This window comes from Tachysurus fulvidraco, chromosome 19 (genome assembly GCF_022655615.1).
Source record: "Tachysurus fulvidraco isolate hzauxx_2018 chromosome 19, HZAU_PFXX_2.0, whole genome shotgun sequence".
Lineage (NCBI taxonomy): Eukaryota > Metazoa > Chordata > Actinopteri > Siluriformes > Bagridae > Tachysurus > Tachysurus fulvidraco.
Window position 1 is genome coordinate 18,825,095 of NC_062536.1, and position 10,000 is coordinate 18,835,094.

A 10,000-nucleotide genomic window follows, 5' to 3' on the forward strand; every position below is an offset into this window, starting at 1 on the left:
AATTTAAAATGTAAATGTTTATTGGCTTCACAACACTGCTCCAATATTGTCATTGCTTTAGAACATTTTGTTGCTTAGAAAGGGAAAACCAACCTAGAGAAAGAACCACTGAGAGGAAACAGACCGAAAGGTGAACATGTCTTCTTTTATTGCGGGACACACATTGCTGAATGTCCTCAAATCATCTCAGCTTGGTTCGTGGTTTCAAACTGTACTCTAGAGTCCTGTAGGACTTCATCCATGATGAAGTGTGGCTGCCAAGGACGCCGTGCCAATGCTGAGTTTCCAGCGATTAAATAAATCAGAGCAAATGTTCCTGAACAGAATGTTGCAGGGCTACATACTGAAGAGAGGTGCAAGAGCCATTGCAGAGTGTCACAGCACTGTGGATATTCCCTCACTGAGACTAATGATCTTAGCACAAACTGTTTTTTAGCTCAGAAGCTGTCTGTGATCATATGGAACAGTATTAGAATCAGTAATAAAAATTGCAACCTTTTATTTTGCAAATGAGACAAACAATGGACGGCTTCCTCGGCTCGTCCTTTGAGGAATCCGTGCCGTCAGACGGAGAAACTCTCACCTTCGGACTCATGAACACAGCACTGGCACTGTTACTGTTCATTTTACTGAACATATAAAACACACCGGTCAGCCAGAACATTAAAACCAGTGACAGGTGAAGTGAAGAACACTGATCATCTCCTTACAGTGCCACCTGATGAGGGCTGGAACGTATTAAGAAGCACGTTGAGGTGTTGAAAGCAGGAAACTTAAGGATCTGAGTGACTTTGACAAAATTGCGACGGAGATCCCAAAACCTGCTACGATGAAAATAATGTTCAGGAAAGGCTTGAGGAACATGATCTTGAATAGATCCAGCATCTGTTGGATGTGCTGGACAAACAAGTCTAATCCATGGAGGTCTGACCTCACAGCTTACAGGACTCGTGAGGTGCTAACGTCTCAGTGCTATATTCCACAGCACACCTTCAGAGGTCTTGTAGAGTCCACGATTCAATGAGGTATTTTGGTGGCACGAGTAGAAACTGCACAATATTAGGCGGGTGGTTTTAACCTTCATGATGTTATTAAACATCCACAGAAGTTCTGTATGTTTCTAAGAATTTATAATATAATATTAGAATAGTATAAATATTATTATCATAACAGCAGCATGCAGCAGAATCTACTCTGGTAAAATCTCCAGCACATTTTCTGTAAACATCTCAAAGAACTGAACCCGCTGCAATAATAATGACATCAATAATGCATAAGAAGTTAATATGTTATTACATGGATCACTGTTCCATCTCCAGTGGGCTAATAAAAGAAATAAGTAGTTTAAATTTTTAATTTATAGCACCCTCTAGTGTCAAGACGCGGTTAATGTTTAATATTGAAAAAAATAGTCCTTCAATTATCACCAGATAATAGAAATACAACTTCGGAAACAACTTAATCAAACAAATACAATCAAACGTATGTTTTTATTCTTTAAACGTACTTTAGAGTCACGTGACTGATACATATATTGCTTTGGAAGTATTGTTGTGGAGGATTACTGGTTACCTTATTACTGAAGTCAAATCGGAGATCTCAATCGTCTGCCCTCCAAATATATAGAGATGTCTGAGACAGAAACTCTTTTGGAGGGAAAAAAATCTTTGTTTAGAACTAAATGTCTGAAATATGTGAAGCGGACAGAAACAGATGAAGCTCTTCAGCTCTTCTAACTTATTCTCCTCAGTAGAAATGTGTGACACTGGAATCTTCTGTGTGGTAAATAAAGATGAACAAGGCTGTTCTGCAGTGACCAGTCCATCCATCCATCCATGCATCCATCCATGCATCTATCCATCCATCCATCCATCCATCCATCCATCCATCCATCCATCCATCCATCCATCCATCCATCCATCTATCTCTCGTCACACTGTACTCACTCATTCCATCATGCAGCAGCTGCTTCCAACCTCGAGCTCTTCTCACACACCTACTAAAGAGCTTCACACTCCGCCAGCAGTGATGGAGATTTAATGATGATAAAAGGGACGGGATCAGATCAGAGCGGCCGTTTGCTCTCACACACCGGAGATGCTGTTCGTCTTATCTAAGCTTAATAGTAATATCCAGCAGCTTTTTTGTTCCTGTCCCTTAATGTCATAGACACTGCTACACTGATCCTGAAACTGATTACTGACACGATTAATCCTCTACATGTTTATCCATTTAAATACTCTGGAGAACGTATACGAGTGTTTGGTTCGACAGCAGCAGTAAATGTGGTCGTCAGTCTGTTTTTAGTTGTGTGTTTATGTCTATTTTATTTTTTCTCCATCATCATCATCATCATCATCATCATCATCATCATCATCATCATTATCATCATCATCTCAGACTCTGACAAAGCACTGACACTGGAGACTCCTTCCATAAGAGATAAATAAACATTTCCTTACAGAAAACTTCCCCACATTCACAATATACACTCACTGACACTTTATTAGGAACACTACACTTCTACTTGGTCAGGCCTCACTTTGCTCTTCAGTAGGATGGTCTAATGGGTTCAGAAGATCGGATCAGGTCGAGTTCCACTCCTGTCAGCCGAGAACAGGAATCTGAGTCTAAAGTGGACACAAGATCACAGGACATAGATAAAGATGGTAAAAACTTGGTCTTTTTTCTTCCTCACTTGACTTCCTGGATCTGGAGGAGAACAGGTCTTTGATGAGAAGTAGGACATCTTCAGCTGACAATACGGTGCAGTCTGTTCAGCTCATTAGTGGTTGAGGAGGTGAGGACAGAGTCAAAGCTCCAAAGCTGAGAGCCGGATAATGAACGTTGAATATCAGGTCTGATTATTGAAGTGTAAAGTCTGGCTTTGTGCTGCAGAATCTGTGAATATGATAATGAAGGTGTAATGAGAGCCTCGTAGTGCAGATCAGTGCAGATACAGTATGTAGACTTCTACACTTCCTACACCATCACTCCCACACAGATTTTAGAAAACACTACAAACAAAAGGAAAGAGAGGAGGATTTCAGTTCATGGAGCCAGGAACAACTTCATGGACCAATACAGAAGGTTTGTGTTTCCTGAACGAGTCCTGAATCCTTCTCTCCTCACAGCAGAAGTCTTTATGGATTCCTATCAGTTCTGTTAAACCAGACAGTTTTCCCATGAGTCTCTCACTTCAGTGTTTCATTTTATATTCACTTTCTCCCCTGTGAGCTCGTCATGCTCATCGTGTGTGTAAGACGTCCTGCTAACACTTAACGAGCTCGCTGGTGGATCAGCCCTCAAACCACCTCCTAGGAAATGAGCGATATTTAATAAAAAGGCAGAAAATCTTCTGCGTTCATCTTGATTTAAGTTTTTCTCAGCCATCACAAATGACTGACTGTGATTAAATATTTAATACAGAAGCTGAGGATTCACTCCCACTTCTCAAACCTTCCATTTATCCGAACACACGTCTTTAAGGTGCGTAAACACTCCACTAATGCACCGGATTAGCGCTTCATCATCAACTCAACTCCACATCAGTGTTAAACACAGCAGCATGGAGTCACGTCACATTCGTCTGAAGACGTGTTTAAACTCACAGAGACGTGTTTACACATCAGATCGGATCCTAAATGAGACGCCGGACATCAGCAGATTTACCACATGACAGAAAAGTGCTGAGTTTTATCGCATGGAAGAGGATGAGAATAACATTGTTGTTCTCCTCCATAGACACTGGATACTCTGGATTCTTTACTGAACAACGTGAAAGAGGAAATAAATCATTATAATGCTGTGGATAAAAAATAAAAATAAAAACAACTGAATTTAAAACAAATTATGATTATATTTAAAAAAACTCAATACAATATTAATCTCTTTATTGCTTTTCATCGTGTTTTAATTTAATTACTTTGACTTTTATTTGTTTAAAAAATATTATTATTATTATTATTATTATTATTATTATTATTATTATTATTATTTTCATGTGATTCTTTTATTTTCACTTTCACTGAGTATTTTTAGGTATATCATTTCCTTTGACATTTGAGGGTGCTTTTATTTTGAATTTTTTGATGTTTTTACAAAATTCATTTTTCTTACATTATTCTTTTACATGATTCATTTATTTTCACAATTGCTTCCTTTCGTTTGGTCAGTCAGATTAACAAACGATTATTTTATATGATTTGTTTATATTCACGAGCTATTCTTTTATACGATTCATTTATATTTACATGCGGATTCATTTACATGTGATTCTTTCATATGACACATATTTTCACAATTGCTTCTTTCTTATGATTCATTTAGATTCACATACAATTCTCTTACAGTATTCGTTTATATGCTCACAGTTTTTTCTCTTACATGAATCATTTATATTCACATGTGATTCTTTTACATGATTCTTTTATATACATATGCAGTTATTTTATGTGTGTGTGTGTGTGTGTGTGTGTGTGTGTGTGTGTGTGTGTGTGTGTGTGTGTGTGTGTGAGAGAGAGAGAGAGAGAGAGAGAGAGAGAGAGAGAGAGAGTGTTTTGCTGAGATTAAGAGAAAAGCAGCACATTTATATTCAGCACACACACACACACACACACACACACACACACACACACACACACACACACACACACACACACACACACACACACACACACACACACACAAACACACACACAAACACACACATACACAGCTGCAGCAGCTCATGTGCTATTTAAATGGAGTTTTATTATAAGCCCTGAAGTGAAACACAGAAGAAGAAAAGAAAGAAACTGGAACAGTGTGAATCTGTGACTTTCTGTGGAGGAGAAATGAGGAACAAAATGAATAAAACACAGAAAAATCCACTTCATATCAAATAGACAGGTTTTTATTAAGAGAATAAACTTCAGTAAAACAGACATTAAATATGTTTCTATTAAAAAAGATTCATACTTTATTTATTTTGTTGTCTTTCTGAGCTTCAGGACATCTGATACACACACACACACACACACACACACACACACACACACACACACACACACACACACACACACACACACACACACACACACACACAGGTGAATTTGAGATCTGAGGTCAGTGTATAGGGACACGAGTGTGTGTGTGTGTGTGTGTGTGTGTGTGTGTGTGTGTGTGTGTGTGTGTGTGTGTGTGTGTGTGTGTGTGTGTGTGTGAACAGCCTGATATGATGAAGCAGAGTTTCTGCTGCCTCCTGTTACGACTGTCCTAGAGAATAATCTTCTGACCAATCAGAATCCAGAGTTCAGCAGCTCTGTGTCCCAAATAAAAGTGTGACTTTAGAGACGTTCCATCACATCAGTCCGGTCCAACAGGCCACGCCCCCTCACTCCATATCTCACAGGCCACGCCCCCTCACTCCATATCTCACAGGCCACGCCCCCCTCACTCCATATCTCCTGCAGTGTTATTACATCATCAGCTTTATGACTTTCACTGCACAACTTTCTGATCCGTCTAATCCTGTTCAGAAAGCAGAGAGGGCGAGATCTCCAGTGTCTGATTGCTTTCATTGATTTTTATTTGTATCGTTGTGTCAGAGTCGAGATCAACACAAACTCCATCTTCTCACCAGGTCTGATATGTGACTGAGAGAAACTTCAGCTGCTTTAATATCACCACTTTCAGACCCTCACACACTCGGCTGTCTGCTTTTCTGCTGAGATGCTGAACGCGCTGCACAATTTCTCTACAACACACAACAAAGTCCATCTGAGACAAAAGATTCCCCAAAGTCTCAGTCTGAGATGCTGCAGCTTCATATCAGGGTCCGTGAAGGAACAGGAAAACTTTTTATTTTATCCAGCATGGCTAGCTAACTGTTAGCCTTATGTAGCATTCTTGTATTGCTAACATTTAGCCGTTTGTAGATTGTTTTATTTCCATACAGATGTGTTATCTAACATTTAGCCTTTTCTACCATTGTTTATTTCTATCAGCTGTGTTAGTTAATATTAGCCCCTTTTGTAGTATCGTTTTATTACTAACGTTTACTTTTTTTGTAGCGTTTTTTTTCCAATTGCTAACTTTTAGCTGTGAGTAGCATTGATTTATTTTCTAATAAGTGCTAGCTAACATTCTGCCATGTGTAGCTTTGTAGGACTAGGGGCAATAGTGTATCTGACTAGCTAGGTTCATCAAAAAAGCCTGGATAAACTTCTCTATGATGATAGCTATATGATATTTGTAATCATATCAGACTGGATCGTCCACTGTAGGTTCTGCTGATCCTGTAGTAGTTCTGCTGATCCTGTAGTAGTTCTGCTGATCCTGTAGTAATTCTGCTGATCCCTAACCCAGTAATCTGTCAGGAACACAAGAGGTTTATCCCTCCTGACAATTTCTGACCAGTTTCTTCTTACCAGTGTCAGAGAAAAAAACATAAACATGTTATGCTAAGGGGGACACGGTGGCTTAGTGGTTAGCACGTTTGCCTCACACCACCAGGGTTGGTAGTATTCCCGCTTCCACCATGTGAACGCAATCCGTCCTCTGCAAATGATCCAAAATGCAGCTGCCTAAGTTCTCCATACCCCCCCGCTGCTGCGATCCCTCCACTGGCTTCCGGTAGCTGCACGCATCCGATTCAAGACACTGATGCTGGCCTACAAAACAAAAATGGACCAGCTCCCTCTTACCTCAAAGCCCTCATCACTCCTCACACTGCACCCCACAACCTCCGATCTACCAGCACTGCTCGTCTGGTTCCACCATCTCTCAGGGTAAGAGGCAAGTATACTACAAGACTCTTCTCTGTACTGGCACCAAGGTGGTGGAATGAATTTCCCATAGAGGTCCGGACAGCTGAGTCACTGGCTATTTTCAAGCGGCGGTTGAAGACCTACTTATTCAGGAAACACTTCAACTAGCACTTCTTTCCTTATGTTTTGCATTAAAAAAACAAAACAAAAAAACTTTGACACTTTTTCATTGTAACTTTGAACAGATGTTTTAAACTCATGGTATCTTAAGTCTGTAACCTAGTGAGCAGCATTAATGTATTCAGTGTTAGAGATTTAAGCACTTATGTACGTCGCTCTGGATAAGGGAGTCTGCCAAATGCTGTAAATGTAAATGTAAATGAGTTTGCATGTTCTCCCCGTGCCTCGGGGGTTTCCTCCGGGTACTCCGGTTTCCTCCCCTGGTCCAAAGACATGCATGGTAGGTTGATTGGCATCTCTGCAAAATTTGTCCGTAGTGTGTGAGTGTGTGAGTGAATGAGAGTGTGTGTGTGTGTGCCCTTCGATGGGTTGGCACTCCGTCTAGGATGTATCCTGCCTCGATGCCCGATGACGCCTGAGAGAGGCACAGGCTCCCCGTGACCCGAGAAGTTCGGATAAGCGGTAGAAAATAAGTGAATGAGGATGAATGTTATGCTAACATGAGCCAGCTAGCAAGTGTTGTGACCAAAATGCTTGACAGAATGAAAGAACCACAACAATACAAAACAACACCAGACAAACCAAACCATTTGGTGCTCGTTGCTATGGGAACCAGAGTGCAATAGCAATAATGCATGATAAGATTTGGAGCAATTTTCTGCTCTTGAGTTTATTCAGTAAAATGATTGTGAGGGTGTTAAAGGAAGCGTTTATCTGCTTTTAGTCTCCAGCTTTGACTCGCTGCTAATCTTCACTTCCAGCTCTGCGGCTCCTCCGTTCATCAGCGTGACCTTTAACTCACTCGCTCATATCGCGTGTATTAATGGATTTCACTCATGTTTGTACCTCACGCCTCTAGCTGTTTTCTATCTGGAATGTTTTTGTGTCGTTTCTCTGAGAGGAAACTTCCTGTCAGTGTAAGAAAGGGGAAAAGATCGCTGAGTGTAAACAGCGTTAGCATCAACGTACTGCCAAATGAGTTAGCAACATGACGCTAAGTTCATGGGATCATTCTACAATCAGAAGCTAACTAGGTGCTAATCTGTGTGAAGGTTGTAGGTTGATCTTTGTTCCATGATTCACTCTCAGAACAGATTAGCACAGTGAGCTAACTGAACTGGCTGTGTTCCCTCAGCGGAAGCACCAGCCATCTCCCCTACATCAGTCCAAGCTTTTATGTTCTTTATGATGTCCATTAGTCGTAATGAGGACATAATGAATGTTGTTTTACTTTGTTAGTGTGAGCTCAGGGTGAGGAGAAATTGACTTTAGACCTGATAGATGTTCTGATGTTCTCCTTTTTAAATATTCATACATCATGCTGAAGCTGGGAGAAAGGATTAAGGTGACTGAAGATTGATGATGATGATGATGAGGACGGGGATGATAGTGAGTCGATGATGAGGACGACGATAATGATAGTGGTGGTGATGGTGGTGGAGATGAGGACGACGAAGACGATGGTTATGAGGTTGATGATGAATATGATGATTGATGAAGCTGAAGATGAGGGTGATGATAATGATGATAACAATAATGATGATGATGATTGATAGTACTGATGATGGTTATGAGGATTTATGATGATGATGATGATGATGATGATGATGATGAGCACTGATGACAATGAGCATTGATATTGATAGGTCATGATATTCATGATGATGGTGATGATGATGAGGAAGAGGATGATTGATGATATTGACGATGATGATAAGCATTGATGACATTAAGGATGATGATGATGAGCATTGATGACATCATTGATGATGATGAGGAGGAGGAGGATTGATGATGATGAGCATTAATGACATGGATAATTGACATTGATGATGAGGAGGATTGATGATATTGATAATTGATGACATTGATGATAATGATGACGATATTCATGATGACGTTGATGAGGATTGATGATATTGATATCGATCATATTGATGATGATGATGATGATGATGATGATGATGATGATATTGAAGATGATGAAGATTCAGATATTCCAGAGAAGTTCAGCACTGAATTTTCCTCAAACGTTTATGGGTTTCTTCTCTCCGGTCTCTAGCAGTCAGACTCAGACAGATCACAGTAACACTGAGGGATGAACAAGTTCATCATCATAGGAACCTGATCTCCAGAAACACCACAGGATCACGTGAGAGTGCGGCAGAGCTTTAATGTTTACCAGCTGTAGATTTCAAACTTACTCACATGAAGATCCGCATTTATTAAAATGTAGCAGTGACAAAATGATGAATCTGTTCAGAGACCAACATCAATCACTGAATCATCCCTCAGAAGTCTCCATGTAAATCATCACCAAACAGCCATCCATCACTGTGTGTGTGTGTGTGTGTGTGTGTGTGTGTGTGTGTGTGTGTGTGTGTGTGTGTGTGTGTGTGTGTGTGTGTGTGTGATTCTCTTTAGTCTGAAGAGACATGAATTTTAAGGACCCACATTTCAAGTGTGAGGAAGAAAAGAAATTTCTGTGACCTCAGATTCAGGTCAAAGTGCATCAAACCCTTTTATTAAATCATTTCCAAACATCACACACACACACACACACACACACACACACACACACACACACACACACACACACACACACACACACACACACACACACACACACACACACACACACAGAAGTGCATCAGTAAGCAGTTACTCCCTCACCAGCTCTCTCTCTCTCTCTCTCTCTCTCTCTCTCTCTCTCTCTCTCTCTCTCTCTCTCTCTCTCTCTCTCTCTCTGTGTTAATAAAAAAACACTTTCCATTTAATCCTGAATCCAATCCATTCCTCATGATGTTGTTTGTTTGCTTATGTTTTTGTTTATTTTCTGTTTGATCTCTAATGGCTACACGAAGGTAAAAGTGCGTCACTGTCCAATCACACGTACTAAAGTCGGTGTCCGATCTCACTGATGATCAGACAAAAGATTTAATGTCGGTGCAGAAACCAATATCACACATCTGACATTAATAATGAATGAAGATCATGGCTGTGTGTGTGTGTGTGTGTGTGTGTGTGTGTGTGTGTGTGTGTGTGTGTGTGTGTGTGTGTGTGTGTGTGTG